This window comes from Lygodium microphyllum, chromosome 25 (genome assembly GCF_053477565.2).
Source record: "Lygodium microphyllum isolate KBCC chromosome 25, Lygodium_microphyllum_v1.1.10, whole genome shotgun sequence".
Taxonomy (NCBI): domain Eukaryota; kingdom Viridiplantae; phylum Streptophyta; class Polypodiopsida; order Schizaeales; family Lygodiaceae; genus Lygodium; species Lygodium microphyllum.
In genome coordinates, this window is record NC_141159.1 from 82,078,216 (window position 1) to 82,098,861 (window position 20,646).

Below are 20,646 nucleotides of genomic sequence, written 5' to 3' on the forward strand. Positions count from 1 at the left end.
TTAATCCCCTTTTCAAGAAGCTTCATTAACATGTAAAACTCGCAAATGATTACTATATCAAGCATCTCCTCAATAGTATAGAATCCCCATAATAAGACAAAGGCATCAGGCTTTGAGAGAGGAATAAGTATCAAAAACCATAATGTGAGATTCAATTGCTCATATTAGAAGTTTATGCTTGATAGCATTGAACTATTTTCATTTGTTCTAAGTTTTTCGTAATACATAACATGATATAGTAATGCAACAACTAATACTAATTTAAAGACCATAGAAAAGCATTTGGAAGTGTGAATTGAGTTGGGCAAGGTCACAAAATGGTTACAATTACATGGAATTTTAATGATACAAGCTTGGTCTTCCATGCAATTTTTTTTTCCAAGTTACCCATTACAACCTATAGAGTAGTATAAGTCCAAGAAACAAAGCATAAAAAACATCCAAAAAGATAATGCTATGCTTCTCAACACAATCTCTTATTGTTGTGATCACTCCATGTGTATGCATAGGAAGTTTCAATATGACTCTAGCTTAGTTTCATTTCTACTCTATAGAACATAGAAAAGTTTTGTACACACCTTAGTTGGAGTATGGATTATCCATTGTGGTGCTCCTTTGTCACACTCATTGTTCATTTGAGAAAGACTATCTCTCTATTGACTATTGAAGAAGTTTCCAAAGCCTTAAAGTTGTGGCTATACAATCCATAAGGATAATGTGAATATCATGATGGCCTAAAAATGATCATGTGTCCTTGGCAGGAGATGATGGTGGAAAAGGACGTGCCCAAGCCTAGATCAAAAGAATCATTCTTCAAAATAATCAAGCAAAACATAGTAGTGCCATTAGGTTCCATTAAATTACTGTAGCCATTTCTATATTTCGTTGAGTAGAATTATATAATAGAAGCTAATAAAAAGTAAACCATAATAAGTCACATAAGAATGTAACTTACAATTTTCAAAATGTTGTAAAAAATAAGAAATAAAGCATGAATTCAATAACAAAATTCATGTAGTTGACATAATCATCTTAGCAAAAATCATCACATTAGCTAGTAATAAATGTATTAGAGTGATATCAAGAGAGTTATAACAAATGGTAGCATTAATTACAACAATAATAATTTTTAATTATAGATAGCCTTCAACTCTAGTATAATAGTTGCTAGGTGCTCTCCACCTATATTCTTCTTGGGCTTTGCACTAGTGCAGTAACACTTAGGGCATTAGGAACAGAACTTATTCATGTAATTTAGATCACAATACAAAAAGAAATGAATATAATAGTTTCAAAAACAACATGTTATTGTAGCTAGATAAATTTATTTTATTACATCAAATCGCTCCTTCAATGTAGGATGCCGCCCAAAGGTGATACCACCAATCCCTATCCTATCTAGCATGAGCCCCTTTTAGGAAGACCATCTCGAGCTCAAAGGGGATGGACCAGTCCTAGACATCCAATGGATTTATGGCTCAATCCTCTTCGTATCCTCCTCATCTCTTAGCCTTACATCTACTCCATATGGAGAGATTTTGCATCTAGGGCCGGCGATCCTAGCACCTAGAGCAAACAAAACCTAGCCCCTTGGTGAAGGGCTCTACAACTAGCCTTGGGAGAGGCCTACTCGATGTCTAGGATCAATGTGACTGAATTACAAACCCTAATTAGAATATTAAACCACAAACTAGATTTCATAATGCATCAAATACTTTTTGAGGTGCAAATTTGTGCAACTAGTCTAGGTAGCATCCTTCCAACTTGAGGTTCCATTAGTCCTGTACAAACTTTTGTAAACTTAGGGAAAAAGTTTCAATCTTGCCTCTAGGGTCCTCTATTATCATGAGGTCTTTAAATACAATTTTTGGGACCTGAAATGGGCCCGACAACCTAAAATGGCCCGACACTGGCTCTAAGCACTATCTGGGCCTCTTTATACTCAAAAACACACCCCCTCGGTCTTGTTGCTAGGAGCATCTAAGCGACACACTGCCCTAACTTAACTGTTATTGTGAATATTGTGTTTGGTTTGAATTATTGTCCAATGGTTAACTCTTTCCCTGCTCCTCAAAGGGAGCCCCTACACATAAACCGATATAAAATACATCGTAATCACAAACACAAGGAGGCACCCCTCTAGTTCAATGCCATGGCCCCATTGTAGCTCTCCTAGACCTTGGGGATTGGCCCCTCAATGCACCACTAACACATATAACACAGGCATCACAAAATCCACTCTTATTTTAGAATGATCCAGGAGATAAGATGTTTCCTCACTTAACAGTTTCCCAAGGAACTCGAATGCCTAAACCTACAACTTAGGTGTCTCACAACTTAGCGTGGGTCATTTATAGAAGAAACCAATTACAATGCATCCAGGAGTTACCATGTGATATGCACAATGCAACTGTGAATGCCATAGTGCTCAAACAATTTATGATTTCATAAATTAGCGTTGTGGAGTGCAACGAACATTTCTTTTAATGATTTCAGCCTATACATCGTGCTTCGTTGCTAAGGGTTAGCCCCGACCATCCTCATGCTGCTTAACCCCTTTAACTTAATTTATAAACATCCTATATGGTATGCACAAACACATAGATCATAATTTCAAACATTATCAGCAACTAATCAGTAAACAAAACCCCTCTTCCCCTCTACCGTTTAGGTTGTGCTTCATTAATAGTATAAAGAGCGGTTTTTCTTGTAAAAAGCAGTAAAAATAGACTTTAACATGAAGACATAGCTAAATTGAGGGGTATCCCTCATGTTATAGCCATCCCATACATTCACAGACATAAATCATACTTTTTCTTAATTTTCTAGTGCAAAAACTAAATTTCCCCATTTTTTCACTATTTTTCTTCATTTATTTAAATAAAATTTTTGATATTTCTCATTTATTGATTGAGACTGATCAAAATTATTGAGAATTGATTTTATATTCATTTCTACTTCATATGAACCCCGAAATCACAACAAAACCCCCCAAATTTATCATTTTCATAAAAACCGCATAATTATGAGTTTTGTGTGTTTTGATATAAATTGTTAAATGACTGAATTTTCTAGTTTTTTTTAAGATTTCTGATAAAGTTTGGCATTTTTTATCAAAGGGATCCATTTACAAACAATTCATCAAACATCTTTCATAAAATGAATGAAATGAGTGCTTATGCATAGAAACCCAGATTTGGAGGCGCTTAATTCATGTTTGGGAGGCCACTAATGCTTATTTTCTATCGTTGATGCTATCTCCAACTCTGATCTATGATCTACTCCACTTCGGTACAATTATTTCATCAGTATCTCACATCTCACTCCTTCCCTTTCTTGCAACTCTAATCGCATAATGACTGCCTGATGAGGAATAACCATCAAGTGGAGAGAGGAGGGAGAAGAGAGAAAGACTAGAATTTTATATTCCTCATCAGGCAGTCATTATGTGATTAGAGTTTGGGAACAAGAAGAAAAAAATGTGGAAGATCATTGCCAATGTCTGATCCAAGGGTTTCTTGTAAGCCCCATTGCCATCTCTATCATCAAATTGGCACAAGGAGGGTGGCATGGTGCCGATTTGGACTCCCCCGCCCCCCATCACAATTTTTTAAGGGTCCAATTGGCCCCTCAAAAGGGCCATACCCAAATGTTCAAATGTCTTGCCATTTTAGCCTTGGACCTATTCGGCCTCCCGTCGTCTCGACCGTCCAATGCCTAAATTTAGATCTGAAAAATCATGCCTGATCAAAATCCCGAATGACGGAGAAGCTCTCTCTTTTCAATCTGGCTATCAAAAAAATTACTAAAAATATGCAACCACTATGACGGCCAAAGTTTTGCATTTTCGTCTTCCTTGATCTCTAAAATTATCGGATCTTCATGTTCCTCTTCTGTCAGCTTTAAATTCCCACCTAATATTTGCACACATCCTCTTCTTTTCAACACTTCAAAAGGCTTTAAAAACTTCTCTCATTGGTGACCATGGGATAGGGTGACTCACCCCGTCAAATCCTAGGAACTAATCTACACAAACAACCACTACAACAAAAAGGCCTCTTAGACGCACTTTTAGACGCGATTTTTGAATAAAGAGAAAATCTTACGGGTGCGTCTACCTGCCCGTCTATTTGCGCGTCTACAAACTCACGTCTATAATTGCATGTATGGAGAAATTTACACGCAAAAATAGACGCGCATATACATGCATGAATACAAGCGCATAAAAAAACCAAAATTGTTATTTATTTAATTTCTTTTGTGCGTCTACTAGCGTGTCTACATGGCAAATTAGACGGGCATATAGACACGCCCATAGACGCGCTTTTACAAGCGCCCATAGACGCGAACGTAAAACAAAAAATCTCATTTTAAAAAAAGATATTTAATTTCTTTTTTAAAATTTTAATTATGTAGCGCGTGTACTCTGCATTGTAGACGTGCTTATAAACGCGCGTTTTCTGCAATTTGGATGTGCAAAACAGAGCTGGAAAAAAAAAACTAGAGAGTATGTGGTTGCTTTCTAGTTTTTTTTTTCCCCTCCCATACATCAAGTTGTGCATTTGGGAAAAAGACAATGGATCTGAAAGCAGGAGAATTGAAAACAAAAGTCCATGTATTCATTAAGATAAAAAGCATTTACATGGGGAGTTTAAGTGCTTGCGACCTAAAGCATGGCCGCAAGTAGTAGGCTCAAAGATGGATAATAGATATACAAGAAAACAAGGCCATAGAGCATGTATGGTGCTCCTCTATGAATCTAAAGAAGAAACATCTTCGTTAGCACCACCATGGCTACTAGTGTCGCTATCTCCCTCCTCGCTATGCTTCACATTGGGGTTTGCCTACACACACAAAAGATCAAGGTTGCTTACGTACACATGGTGGATAAAAAGTTATAATTAGCTATACTTTTAATAGGAAAGTAAGAAAAACATACCTCCTTTCGCTGTTGAATCCTCATAGCCCAGTTGTATTGGTCCTCAGTGATGAGACCCTCCTCATAGAAGTGAAGCCATGTGGCTGCGCGGTTATGGCCTCGATGGTAACCTACCTCTCTAGGAGTAGGTATCCTACCAAGGATAGTAGTCTGCAAAACAATTATGATATATACAAACAATTATGAGACACAATGTATTAGAATAAATTATATAAAGAATTGAAAGAAATATAAATTTTAAAAAACTAAAAATCAAAATATACTTACAAACTCTGCCTCCCACTACTCTCTGCCGCCCGATCCGTAATGCGACGATCCCATGGTTTTCGTTTGGATGCGTCGCACCTCTGCGTGCTGGCGACTCTTCACTTTCTCTGCTGCTTTCTTCTTGGCTTTCTTCCACTCTATGCGGTGGCACATAGGTGGTTGGCTATAGGCTCCACGCCCCTCTTCCTGTCTCCGCAGTGAGTCCTTGGCACGTGTCATGAGGTGGGATTTTTTGTTGTGAAGCAAATCCCTCACTTTTGTGCGTCCCCAATCATCCGAGAATCGCTGACCCTCAGGATTTGGGTACCTCCTATGGATTGCCCTCAACACCTCCTGCCACAAGCTGCTTTTCTGATTTTTGAAGTAAACGAAACAATCTTTATACGTCGCATGCACGACGCTCGTCATGTACACCATTACATCCCTTCCTTCATCATCATGGAAGATGCCACCAGTATCTGTAACTCTATAGTACTAGCATACAGGCTCCTCTACGTGATCTTTTGGTGAGGGTGATCGCTCGCCACCTCCTAGGCAACCCCCACACAAGCCTCATCCTCCCCCTCGACTCTCCCTCCTCCCTCTCTGTTGACTACCCTCTGCCTCGCTGGATGCACGTGCTTCTGCAGATGCAGGTGCGTCGACTGACGCTTGTGCTTCAGCTCATGCATGTACAGGTGCTGCACGTGGAGTACTTGCAATTGGAGTTTGGGAAGTAGTGCTATGCAAAGACGTCAGAGGTGTTTCACACATGACGTTGGACACCTCGTCTGCTGTGGGAGAGCGGCCAAGGTGTCTGGTCATCTCTCCCATGAAGTCTTCCCTACCAGGAAGACCTCCAAAAAATGCATTGACCCCTCTGCTGAACAAGCCCAATGTATCATTCATGCGATCCAAGTCCGGGTCATTGCTAGATGAACTAGGATGCGATATCTACAAAAAAAACACAGGAAAAAGATAAATTCGTACAATTCCAAAAATAATAAATTGTTTTTTATCAGAGCTGACTGGTGCGTGTATAACCGTGTCTAAAATGCAGGGTAGTCACGCTCTCAGACGCATCCCTAAAGTCAACCCTATGGTCAGAGCGCGTGTATATCCGCATCTGAGATGCAGTATAGACGCGCTATTAGATGCAATTTCTAAGTCTATGCTTCTGGCGTGCGTGTATCCTCGCTTGTGGACTACAAAATACACGTGCCTGGAGACGCAACCCTGAAGTCAAAGCTTCTAGGTAGGGCGCATGTATTCGCACATCTCACATGCAGCATACACGCACCTGGAGATGCGACTCTAAAGTCAAAGCTTCTTCTGCGCTCCGCAGATGCAATGACAGCAAACATAGCTTCACATCTATCCCTGCGTCTGTATTGAAATGTAGACGCGCTGGTAAACACGCTCAGTCGGCTGATTTCAGTCTGACCACCACCATTCATGATTTATTTGTGCTATACAAAATGCAATCATAGATTCTAATACACAGAGAGAGAGAGAGAAAGAGAGAGAGAGAGAGAGAGAGAGAGATAGACACGCTCTCAGACGCATCCCTAAAGTCAATCCTGTGGTTAGAGCGCGTGTATATCCACATCTGAGATGCAGTATAGACGCGCTATCAGATGTGATTTCTAAGTCAATGCTTCTGGCGCGCGTGTATCCTCGCGTGTGGACTGTAGAATACACGCGCCTAGAGATGCGACCCTGAAGTCAAAGCTTCTAGGCAAGGCGCCTGTATTCGCGCGTCTCACATGCAGCATATACGTGCCTAGAGACGCGACTCTGAAGTCAAAGCTTCTTCTGTGCAGAGCATGTGTATTCTCGCGTCTCCAACACAGAATACACACGCTCTAAGGCACGGCCGCAAATGCAATGACAGCAAACATAGCTTTGCGTCTATCCCTGCGTCTCTATTGAAATGTAGACACGCTGGCAAACACGCTCAGTCGGCTGATTTCAGTTCGAGGAGACGCAGATTTAGACGCGTAGATAAACGCAAATATAGACGCGTATTTATGTATTTATCATAAGTTTTTATGTATTTATGATAAGTTTTATGTATTTAAAATTGAGATCTTAGAATAATTAATACGCCAGCTTGAAGTTTTTATGTAAACATATAAATGACAAATATTTTGATGTTGTCATGAATTAGGTTTAATCATGTCGTCATCATCACCTAGTGCGGTGCATGTTGATGAGTCAATGAGCACATCCTCAAGTGAGGATGAAACATTACGTCTTCATAATCGAGATGCATGGCTACAACGAAACATTAAATGCATGTGTGATCGTTGTCGAGGGTGTATTTTTGGAGCACGTCGAGTTGCAATGTCACACCTCAGCATGTATGGAGAATGGGACCGAGAAAAGTCACCGGTATTCATTTTTTTTAAAACAATAAGATTGCTAGTCTATGTTACTCAATATATATCAACGTGCATGAAACTCCCTTTTGTGGTTGAGTAGAATGTGGTGCCACATCCTCAGATGCTCCCTCCCGGGCGTCGAGAGGCTGCAAAATGTTGATGCGAGGAGGCAGAGTCTTCAAGAAGAGTGGAGACTGATGACCATGATAGTAGCCTTCATGAAATGCCCCATCAAGTTGTAGAGGATGAGATTTTGGACAACATGGTACACCATCTATTTTCGACAACATGGTACACCATCTATTTTGGACAACAAAGCTAGATGATCCACTATACGCAGCGTCATCTACTCTGTTGTATGAAGGTTGTACATACTCCGTTCTTCGTGCGTCCCTCGAGATACTTAACTTGCAAACAATTTATGGATGGAGTAATGTCAGTTTGAATGCGTTATTGAAGTAGGTATCAATTCAGTTTGGCTTATGAATCATAATATTAATTGTTCTATTTTGAAATCAGACACAAATATATGTTGGTGGTTTTTTAACTCACTTTTAAAAATATATGTAGGTTATTATCACAAATTCTTCCAAAAGGAAACAATTTGCCAACTAAGAGAGAGCAAGCAAGACATTACTTGACATCTCTGGGAGGCCTCGATTATGTCAAGATCCATGCATGTGTCAATGATTGTGTCTTATTTCGTGGGATTCATGAGTTCGCATGAGAGTGTCCTGTTTGTGGCGAATCAAGATACGAAGTGGAGATGAAGTCAATGGATGTGTCTCGTAAGGTTTTGTGACATTTTACGATTGTTCCACGTATTCAACTTATGTTCAAGTGTAAGTCTATTGGAAAGCTCATGTCATGGCATGCTAGTCATCGTTCAAGTGATGGAAAATGGAGGATCCCTACAGACACACCGGCATGGCAACATATAGATAATTTGTGGCCCGTTTTCAAAGAAGAGCCAAGAAATTTGAGATTTGGTTTAGGTATGGATGGAATCAATCCATTTGGCATCAAAAGCACATCATACAGTGTATGGCCAGTGGTATTGGTGAACTATAATATTTCTCCATCCATGGCAATTAAAAAGGGACATGTAATGTTGTCCCTTCTGATTCCTGGAAAGCACAAGGTAAAAAACATGGACATTTACTTAGAGCCTTTGATTGAAGAGTTAGAAATGTTATGGGAAGGTATTGAGGTGCAAGATACAAGCGCATTTGCATCCTCTAGAGATTTCACGTTGAAGGCCATGTTGTTGTGGACCATGCATGACTTTCCAGGATACGAAGAGTGTTTAGGTACATGTATATAACTCTATATTTTAAATTCAAGACTTGAATCAATTGCATTTTACTAATTCACTTGTTTGTTCAGGTTTAACCACATCAGGATATCATGCATGTCCTATTTGTGGTCCCTCTCTAGTTTCCTCTAGGCCGACACATTTAAAGAAGGTTATCTACGATAATCATCATCGATTTCTTCCTATTGACCATCCCAAATATGTTCTCCCTACTAATGGAATGACTCCACAATCTCTAACCATTCGAGATTGGAAGGAGAGATGGATTAATGCCGACAGCCACCCTCCACTCGGCATGAGTCGGTAAGAAGTGCATTTCTCTCAATTGACTTTAAAGTATTTAGCATGATGAATTATTTACATAATATATTTTTTGTTTGTTAGGTTCTCTATATTTTTTCGTCTTTCGTATTGGACTGAAATCAAGATCAATCACATGTTGGACCCCATGCACATATTCAAAAATGTTGTATCTACATTATGGGATCACTTGATAAGGGCTCGTGATTTAGTCAATGTAAGGGAGGATTTACGTAACATTGGCCGCATGAGACAAGCTTGGCCACGCATTGGACCTAGAGGAAAGATTGAGCTACCCCATGCACCTTGGATGTTGTCAAAGAACGAGGAAAAAATAGTGAAGGAACAAATATGTAGCTTTCGAACACCCACAGGATGTATGAGATGTCTCAAGGGAGCCTTCATAAAGAAAAAGAAAAGAGGTGTGGAGCAACTATCTAGTTTGAGGTCCCACGATTGGCACAAAATGATTCAAGTAAGGGTATCTCTAACCATGAATATAGTAATTAGTGGAGTAACTATGTGTAAACTTTGGGGTATGATGATATTTTTCTCAACTAATCATTTGATCTATGAATATTGTTTACATTCAGTTCGTACTTCCTACTAGCATATCCCATTGTGTATCCAAAGATGTACGTGATATCATTTACAAGATGGGAGAGCTTGTGAGGTGTGTATACATTGTATTTTTTCATTATATATCTTTGAATTTCTACACAAAAATAAACAATTGTCAAATACATCCTGACAGATACGTGAGCTCGAAGGAAATTGATCCAAACACATTGTAAGATGCTCAAGTATTATCTGTTGAGGTGGTTTGTTTGGTGGAGGAAAATTTTCCCCAATCCATTTTGACTACTCAATTACATTTACTCGTACATTTGATTGATGAGATCGCACTTTGTGGTGCAGTTCATGCAAGGTGGATGTTTTTTCTTGAGCGCTTCATGAAAACCTTGAAAGATTTTGTGAGGCAAAAAGCACGGCCTGAGGGAAGCATGGCTGAGAGTTGGTTAGTGCAATCATCCCTTGTTTATATCTCTAAATATCCTGCTAAAGTAGACCCCTCTCAACCACGACTATGGAAAGATGATGAAGACTTGAGGATGACCTCTATAATATCTCAAGGAAAAGGAATGACTAAAGTGCTAACAAAAGAAGAACTTTGTAAGTTAAATAGTTTTTGTGTGCTCAATAGTGATGCAATGAGAAAATGGGTGACACTATATAATGAAGCAAGGGCAAGAAGAAAAAGTGAAAGATAAGCATTTCGCACCAGACATGGAGGTAATGTCTCATTTCCAGATCATCTAAATGCGCTCCCACGTCATATTGATATAGATTGGTTACATGAGGAAATGGAGAGAATGGAAAAAGAGGAAGAAATTAATATATCTCAAGAAGAGTGGGAATACGCATGAGGTTGCTTATCAAAGGTGAGACATACTATCAATTAATTTATTTCTGTAAGTTATATTTTATATAAAAATTGACATGTTTGATCTTAATCTTTTACTACTAGTGCACATTATGCAATGCTATTTGGTGTAAGGGTAAACATCTTCGAACTCAACGTATAGATGAAAAGAGAAATACCCAAGATTGTGGTGTCCTTGCTCACTTCGAGGATGCCAATGGTACCATGGAAGGTTATTGTGGCTTGATCCAAGATATTCTAAAGCTTGACTTCAGACGAGTCATATATGTACTGGATGTGAAGTGGTAACAAATGGTGAGCATTGCACAATCAGACGTCATCCAAGTGGTTTTGTAATCAATGACTCTACAAAATTTCACCAAAATAAGAATGACACATTAGTACTACCTCAACAATGCGAGCATGTATATATGCAAAAGCTAATTTTTTTATGTGTATACATGAGATACATATACACAATATAATAAGTATTTAAGTTTCTTGCTTTTGTTTTTCAAATACAGGTTGTGTATCATCCAATGGTAAACAATAACCGATGGTGGTATGTCATCCCTATATCTAATCGTTCAAAACCAATATATGGTAATATTACCGACATAGAGATAGCAGATGACAATCCAACAATTAATGATGATGTACATGATGACACCATAATGGATGATATGCGTGATATAGTATAAGATGAACCTCCGAGGATGTTCAAGGAAACACAGAAGAGGAAAATAATGTGATTGATGATGATGAAGTTATTGAGCAATATAGCAACACATCTGATAGTGGGATAGACTTATTTGTTTCGTTACCTCTTGGTAACATAGACCTAGAAGTAGATAGTTTAGCAAGGGCTGATCTCATTGAAGATGAGATGGATCATTCACTGTAACATACTTAAGTTGCTTAATGATTCAATGTGTATTCTTAATTCTATGGATTTTATCATGCGCACACGTGCATACTCAAGAATCAATAGTCAAGTTTAAAGCTAAATTGAATTTTCCATAATAAAAAGGAAGTATTTTTTATCATCTTCAAGTAGAGAAATTACGAGATACATGCATTGCTTGCTACTAATTGTATAATAAGGTTTCTATCACTTGCCGCTAATTACTTATATCAGGCTTGTCAACTGGAGAAACTGCCATTCATTAGAGAGCAATGCAAAAATAATTATTAACTTTGGTTTTTTATTATATTAAGTCCGATTTCAGGGGTTTAAATAATTACGCCTTTGAAGACGCATCTATATTCGCATCTATTTTCGTGGATATATAGACGCAAAATTCGTGTCTATTTACACGCTCTTTTACACGCACATATAGATGGAATGATAGACGCGCCCGACTTTAAGCATCTAACATGTGCATCTATGCCTCGTTTCTGTTGTAATGAATAACCAAAAAAAGCATCATGCTGCCACAAAAAAGATACTCTACAAAGCACAAGAACAGCTCTCACCCTACCCCTTGACAGAATCAAGGCATGAGAATCCACAAGGAATAGGCTGAGCATAATTTGATAGAAATCCAGAGCAAGTCATTAACCAACTGCCATAACACGGACTGCCTAAAAATCCTATTAAAGAGGTCATCCTATTGGTGGTTTGAACTACCTAGCTAGCTTAGGACAATGGGACCATGACCTACTACTAGTCGAGGACTCCTATAGCCTAGTCACCATATTTTTCCTTATAACACATTTCCTTTCAAGGTTTCATACTCAAGCGTGTAAAAAGGAGGGAGCTAAGTGTAGAGTGACCCAAGGAGAATAGAGCATTAGGCTCAAGTCTTGTCTTGATACCCAAGAATCTACCAAGCTCTTGCGAGACGACACTTAATCATTTTTATTCGCTCACTTTTATTTTCACTCCAACCTTCCTTTCTTTTTTTTTTCCAGTTAGCTGCTATCCCTAGGTAGACAAGGCATCAACCCCGACTCGTCCCTAGGAGCCGACCAAGCCTCCACCAAGGCGATAATCAACTCTGTAATTTTGATATTTAGATATATTTTGAACTTGCTCTTTTTTGCTATTTTGGCAAGCTTCTCTAACTGCCTCACACTAACAGGGATTCCTAGGACAACTGTTGGGGGTAAAGGCGCCTCCACCCAGCCGCTCGTGTATTACTACATTTATAGTACCCACCACTGCACACTATAGGTGATGGGCACCCGTCGTCACAGTCACTTATTCTTTATTCTTTTCGTGACAGTTTCAATAAAGGAAGGCCTGACCACACATTGTGGTTGTTGGAGTTTCTAGTTTTGAGTCTTTCTCTCTCTTGGCTCTAGCTCTCCATCCACCATAGCTTTCACCGCCAAGCTTCTTCCTCCTGGGTTCCACTTTCCTTTCAATTGGTATCAGAGCAAAGGCATTGGAGCTTGCCCGGCATTCTCTTCAACCCGGATTTGAAGAGCTTCAACCCAAGCTTCAATGGCAGCCATGTCACCTTCATTTACAGGTATGTTTTGATATCCCACCTCCTCCCCAAAATTCCAGACCTTCATTGTCTTCTTCCAGGCTGTATTGGAGCCCCCTCAACATTGCCAAGTGCCCTCGAGGACTGTTAAAGACCCTCCCAACCCCCAAGAACAGCTAGTGTAAATTTTGACGCATTTTTAAGGGGTTGGGCTCCCGGAATTTCCCTGCTCTTCCTCGGCTTTCTGGCACTCTTGACAGCCTTCCCGAGCATTGCTTGACTCCCGGTGATCGATTCGAGTGCTTCCCCCTTCAGCCCTTTGCTATATACACAGTCCCAGGACTATCAAAACAGGGCAGCACTTGACATTTACTATTTGATGCTTCTTGGCATTACCCGTTTGATGCCTATTGATGCCCGGTGATGCCCATATATTATGAGATGCTATGTCTATGCTTTGGGATTGATTTGGAGCAGATTTGAGCACCGTTTGAGCTTCATTTAATAGTAAATTGCTTGATGTAATACAATGGGATTAAGCTCATTTACTTGGTGTATGCATTGGTTCTTGGATACAGGGTGCTTACTGGAGGTTTGAATGATCATATCGATGTATTTGGAGGTTGTCAAATGTTTTTTCTTGGTTCTAGAATGCTTTTGAACTTGGATTAAGCTCTGAGTTGGTCGTCCTAACATTTAGCTTCAGTTGGCATGCTTTGGACAGGTCTATGCCTATTGTACTACTTGGCATTTAGGCCTCTTGCCTTTATGCTTTGGTCAGATATGGATGCCACTTGGTTTGCCCATGCTTGACAGCTACTTGGAGCTTCATTTTCAGATATATTTGAGCATTTTGGATCTACTGGGCATTACATTTGGTTGTTAGTTACATTCTCTTTGAATGCTTTCAGGCTTATGCTTTACGGGTCTGAGATAACTTGGGATTTATGTTCCAGATGTACCCTACTGGGATTTGGCATGTTTGATGCTATATATTCAATGTATTAGAGTGTTGCTTGCTCTCCTTGCATCTCAGTTTCCTTCTAGTGGGAGCATCTTGGTATATTTGGATGTACACAGAATCTTATTTACAGATGAGCTTGAGCTTGTGGGATAGCTACATGCAATTTCTCTCTTGAGTGCTTTATGTCTGTAGTTTGTCTATAGTGGGTTGATTTGATACGCCTAATGGGGCAGGAACCTATCTCTCTCACATGTCTATCAGTTTTGTATGCATCTTGGATGGTTATGTATTGAGCTTCTTGCTCTATCAGTTGTGCTTGTACTTGGTCTCTTCTCTTACCCTGAGACCCATTACATGCATGACTTCTAGACCTATGAGATGTTTCTTGCCTAACATGTGATTGATTTGATAGTTCTTGGTACCCTCTTGCCCCTGGAAACTCATTGTTGGATGTATCTTGCTACCTGGCAGTTGCAGTGACATATGTATCACTGATTGCTTCACTTTGGGACAATTTTACATACTACTGTCATTTATTACAACAAGCTGAAATCTTCAGATTTTGAGCACGTCTATGAGGGTAATGCTTACTATTTGATGTTATCTTGGTCATATTTAGTGGACATGTGCTTCTCTTGGTGAAATCCACTCTTTCAGCCAGTTTTAGCAGTTGTTTTAGTGCATTTTTTGCTAATTACAACAACATGTAATTCTATTTTTTTGCATTGATTTGGGACAGTACGGCTGGTCATCTGAAAGACATAGCTCTCTTTAACATTGGCAAGTTGGATGGTACTAACTATGGGTATTTGAAGTCCCAAATATGGCAGGTTTTGGTGCAGAAATTGCAAATTAAACCCTTGCGTTTCAAGGGTGTTAAACCTAAAGATATGGATGATGATGTTTGGATGGAAGTTGATGAGCTATGCAAGTCTACCATTATTTTGTTACTCTCAGAAGAGGTCCCTCATAATGTTGTTGAAGATGAGAATAAGAGTGCATGGGATTTATGGGAGAAGATTCAGGAGCTCTATGCGCAGCAGAGTCCTATGTCATAGATGTATTGGTTGAATCAGTTAATGGACCTTTGCATGAAAGAGGAGACCTCCCTTTCATCTCATTTCAGCCGGTTTCATGCTATCATGAAGAGTCTGTTGTCACACGATATTGAGTTCAAAGACAACTTGCACCCATTTTTCTGCTTGGCACCTTGCCTGAATCATGGGATGTCTTTCATATTAGCATATGCACAAACAAGCTTGATGGGAAGAAAATCAAAGATGTTGAGAGTGTTTTATTAACTGAGGAAATCAATAGGAGAAACAATGATGCTTCCCGCTCTTCACATGCATTGACCTTTAGAGGTGGCAGACATGGCAGGTATGATAATGATCATAAGGGTAGGGACTCTCAGAAGTCCACATCCAAGTCACGTGGTCGCAGTAAGTCCCATGGATGGAAGTCTAATCTTACCTATCATTATTCTGGGAAAGTAGGACATATTAGGCTACAGTGCCATAAAATGCGCGATGATAAGCGCAAGGAAAAGGGAAAAGAAAAAGTGCAAGAAAAGTCTTCTGAGCACAGTATTGTACCTGCCAAGTCCAGTGTGAAGATGAAGAGATTAATGTCATCCAGGCATCTGATTCATATGATGATTACATACTTGCAGCTTCTTCATGTGATGCCTTACATGCTTCTGAGATACATTCTATGTATGCACAATGCTGGCTCTTGGATTTGGGTGCGTCCTTTCATGTTACATCCTGTCGAGATTGGTTTCATACCTATCGTACCATGTATGGTTCTGTGCGTCTTGGTAATGACAGGTCTCTTGATATTGTGAGCATTGGAGATGTTAGGTTGCAGTTTCCTTCTGGCGGTTCTTTTTTTTTGCATAATGTACGCCATGTACCTACGTTGACTTGCAACCTTATGTCAGCTGGACAGCTTGATGATGTAGGGTATTTTGTGTCTTTTGGAGACTCTACATGGAAGATTACTTTTTGCAAGCTTGTGCTTGCAAGAGGTGCCAAGTCTGGCAGTCTCTATCCCTTACTTGTATCTGGAGCTACATTGGATCATGTTTTGTCTATGGGTTCTATTCCCCATGTATCCCTTTGGCATGCTCATTTGGGGCATATGTCTCTTAAAGGGGTAAAAATGCTCAGTGCTTTGCAGTATCTTCCGCCTTTTGACTCTTTGCATTTTGATTCTTGTGATCATTGTTTGTAGGGCAGGCAGACTAGAAATATGCATAAAAAGCCTGGTAAGAAATGCACGGGTGAGCCCTTAGCTCTTATGCACTTAGATGTATATGGGCCCATGGCTTTTCATGGGGCAAATTACTTTGTTACTTTCATAAATGATTACTCGCGTAAGGTTTGGGCTTTTCCCATAAAGAGGAAATCTAATTTCTTAGACACATTTTAGCGTTGGCTTGCATTGACAGAGAACCAATCTGGAAAAAGGCTAAAATTCCTAAGGTCAAATAATGGGGATGAGTATGTATCATGTGCTTTTGAGCAGTTTTGTGATGAGCGGGGTATTAAGCATCAGTTGACCGCCCCTTACACCCCTCCCCAAAATGGTATGGCTCAATGAATGAATAGGACCATTCAAGAAAGGGTCCATAGCATGCTTAGCCAGGCTGGCTTACTGCAACAACTTTGGACTGAGGCAGTTACTACTGTAGTGCATCTCATTAACAGGTCGCCTAGCAATGGCATTGAATTTCAAGTTGCAGAGGAGATATGGGCAGGCAAGCCCCCCTCTTATGATCATTTGCATGTCTTTGGATATGAGGCATTCTGCCATGTGTCCAAGGACAAGCACAATAAGATGGATCCTAAAAGTGTCAAATACATTTTCATTGGCTATGGAGATGCAGGAGAGATGGGCTACCATCTATGGGATCCGCAGGCGCGGAAAGTGATTTGCAACCATGATGTCATCTTTCATGAGGACAAAATGCATATGCAGCCTGAGAAAGTGGTTGAGGTATGTAGAGTTATCTTTCAAGAGGAGCCACCTTCTCTCATTCATCCTGCTCCACGGCTAGCTAGATAGTGTGCAGTCTCACTTGATGCTCATGGCCCAGATGCTAGACATGATGATGTTAGACAGGATGTTGATCGGCCAGGAGAGCCTAGGTTGAGGCGTTCCACTAGAGATAGACGATCTCCTAACCGTTTTGTGCCCTCTATGAATTATGTGCTAGTTACAGATGTCAGAGAGCCTCTTACTTATGATGAGGCTATGCGCAGGGGTGATTGTCACTCTTGGGAGAGGTCTATGCAGTCTGATCCTGACTCATTGCAAAACAATCAAACTTGGGATTTGGTTTCCTTTCCTCAGGGTAAGAAAGCTTTACCATGCAAGTTTCCGCGACGCCAAGCGATTCGTCAAGCATTGTGACGAGTGCCAACGAATAAAAGTCCCGATTATTAAAGATCAAATGGAGTTGACCCCAATTATTGCTCGCCAACCCTTCGAAAAATGGGACTTCATAAGGCCCATCAGTCCTGCGGCGCAATACTCACAAGCCAAGTACATCATTGTAGCCAGGGATTACCTCACAAAATGGCAGAGGCAAGAGCCACACAAAAAAATGACGCTAGGATGACTGCCAAGTTCTTATGGGAGCAAGTGATCTCGCACTTCGACTGCCCCATCAAACTGGTTAGTGACCAAGGCACGCACTTCATCAACGAAGTGATAGCGCATCTCCTATCCACCTTTCTCATTATCCATCGCAAATCCTCACCATACTACCCTCAGGCAAATGGCCAGGCGGAATCAACTAATAAGATTCTTATCAATGTCCTGACTAAAATAGTCTCAGCCTCACGAAGCGACTGGGACAACAAGCTGATGGGAGCCTTGTGGGCCTACCGCACAGCTTATAAAACGACTGTCGGCCAAACCCCCTTTAGGCTGACCTATGGGACTGAGGCAATTCTACCATTAGAATTCTTCATTCCTAGCCTGAGAATAACACTTCAAGAACGATGGGAAGGGAAGGAGGCATGGACGCAACGCTTGGTCGAGCTTGAACGCATATCAGAAACTTGTCTTCTAGCCACCCACACGCTTATCTGTGAGAAAGCCCGATGCAAAATCTGGTTCAATAAGCATGTCAAGCACCGTGAATTCAAACAGGGTGACTAAGTGCTCCTTTACTCAGTTAAGGGGCATAAGCATGTCAAGCAACGTGAATTCAAACAGGGTGACTAAGTGCTCCTTTACTCAGTTAAGGGGCATAAGAAAAAAATGAAATTCAGAGGTCTCGGACCCTTCAAGGTTTGTGCAATCAACCGAACCGGCAATGTCGAGCTTGAGACACTAGACAGTGAGGGAGTAGGCTTCTTCAATGGCAGTCGTGTCAAGAAGTACTACCCTCCCATGCATCCTCTGCATGAGCCACCATTGTTAGAACCGCCAGTCAAAGTATGAGTAGCTACAATCACCGATATCAACATAGAGGATGAGGAAGCCGTAGAACCCGGTTACCTCGGTATCACGGTCACTGCCAAGCAAACATGCATGTTCAATGCCTTGATCGATGAGGGAGCAGACTTTAATGTCTTAACCCACTATCATTGGATCCAACTTGGCAAACCACTACTCCAACCCACAATTTTCCAATTAAACCCATATGAGGCCCACTCATATGCACTTCTCGGCAAGTGCAGAGTCGCCGTTTCTATCAAGTCTGAGACTGTTACAATGCTTTTTTACGTATTACCAAGTGCTACAGATGCAGGCATGGAGTCACTGCTAGGGCGAACCTTCAAAAAGCAGACTCACTGCAATGTTGATTATGATTCACAGTGCATCCACCTAGCAATAGGTAACATGCGCATTGTCATAGCTTTCAGCAAGGGCTGTGTGACACCATCACCGTCCACAAAGCCACTGGTAGAAACGTCCGTAGACAAGACTAAGGAGGGGATAGTGCAAGGCCGCCACTCCCCGACTTCCGTAAACCGCAACCCGTAGCAGCCAAAGCTAAGGCCCAACAGCCTCGCCTTCAATGGGTGCCTAAACCGCTGCAACAACCGCCTAGGAGTCGATGCTCCTATCCTCATAAGACCCAGAACTCTAAACCTAGGAGGCCAAGATGCAATCAGAGGAAGCGCCGCGTAATCAACAAGCAAAGATGGGTCCTTGAAGCCGTCTTGCATGCACAAGGCTACTATGAGGGAAATACCTGGCTGTGGATCCCTAAGGTCCCCACGGCCAAAGGCACTATTCATACGCCACCCTCAAGCTTGATCAGCCCACGTCCCCTAACACCTCAAAACCATAAGCCGCAGTACTCTCCAGAGCCCCAGCCATCTGACTCATCTACGCTTTGGCCCAAGAGAGTCTCACAAACCTATCGGCCCAAGCAACATCCATTGTCATAGGAGGCATCATCCAACCAAGTCAATCCGATTCCCCAAAGTAAAGCTGACTGCAGCAGTCCATCTGTTGTGGCTGACCCTAATCCACCCATATTCCAAACAGCCCAACTGCAGGCTCAAGGAAACTCCCAACTGCAACTCTGTATTATCAAAGCCTCTAGTTCTAGCAAACCTCGACTACCCGTCGGCCTTATGCCCTCCTATGAATGAAAATCCTTTCTAGTGCTAGCCGCTGACTTCGCTGAGGACACCGGAGATGACGTGGTGGACTGCATTAAATGACTCGATGCCACCTTTGTGTCACTAGCCCTCAGCTACGATCGCTTGGACTTAGGTCTATTAGAAGAGCCCTTTGAAACGAAAGTGCACAATATGCCTTGATCTTGGGAGACTTTTGAATTCACATTTGCAAAAGCTTCTCGCTCTACCGATGAGTTGCTCAACAGCGAGATCTCCAAAGAGCAAACCATTAAACAATGTCTCATCACATTCTACAATCAACAAACCACTTCTGATATCACCGATCAGGAAATCACCGAGTTATCCAAGCTCGTTGATACTGACTCCACATTTTTTAAGCAGTGGTACACTCTTAGGCTGCAATGGGAAGTTGAGGGGTGCTGCATAATGACCAACGTTGAGCAGCATCGCGCAATCAAAACAGCTGAGTACGACCCCACCTATGTCATGCGAACCTCGTATCGAGTATTAACCACTCTTCGTGGCCAACCTATGTAAGAGCATGTCAAGGGGCATTCCTACCTTGACCGCCTCTTAATAGAGGAAGAACTCCACATTGCAAGTCGGGTAGACTTTGGCGATCTCCTAACCGATGTTTGGACATACATTACGCACATGGGTATCCGTCCATTTGAATTAGACCGTGAAGCTCAGCTAGCCCAAACTTCTATGCTTGGCTCCTGCGCAAATAGACCGACGCTTTTTATGCTGAACGCCCTTGTCCTCTCAGCCTCCAATCCTGGGACGGATCCTTCTTGTTCCAAAGGGGGAGGGGGTAAGGTGGAATTTAAAAAGTGAACCAAGTATGAAATGTCAATAAAATTTGAAATGCAATGGTAAATTGTAATGGTGAAAGTCTGAAAAGAAAAGTGAAGGCTATACTCAAAATATTTCAGATCAATAAAATCTGTTATGCTTTTCTTCTTTCAGCAAGTTACTTGTAAAAAAGGCACTAATGGTGGAAATGACTGAACTTGCAGGCATCGATCATG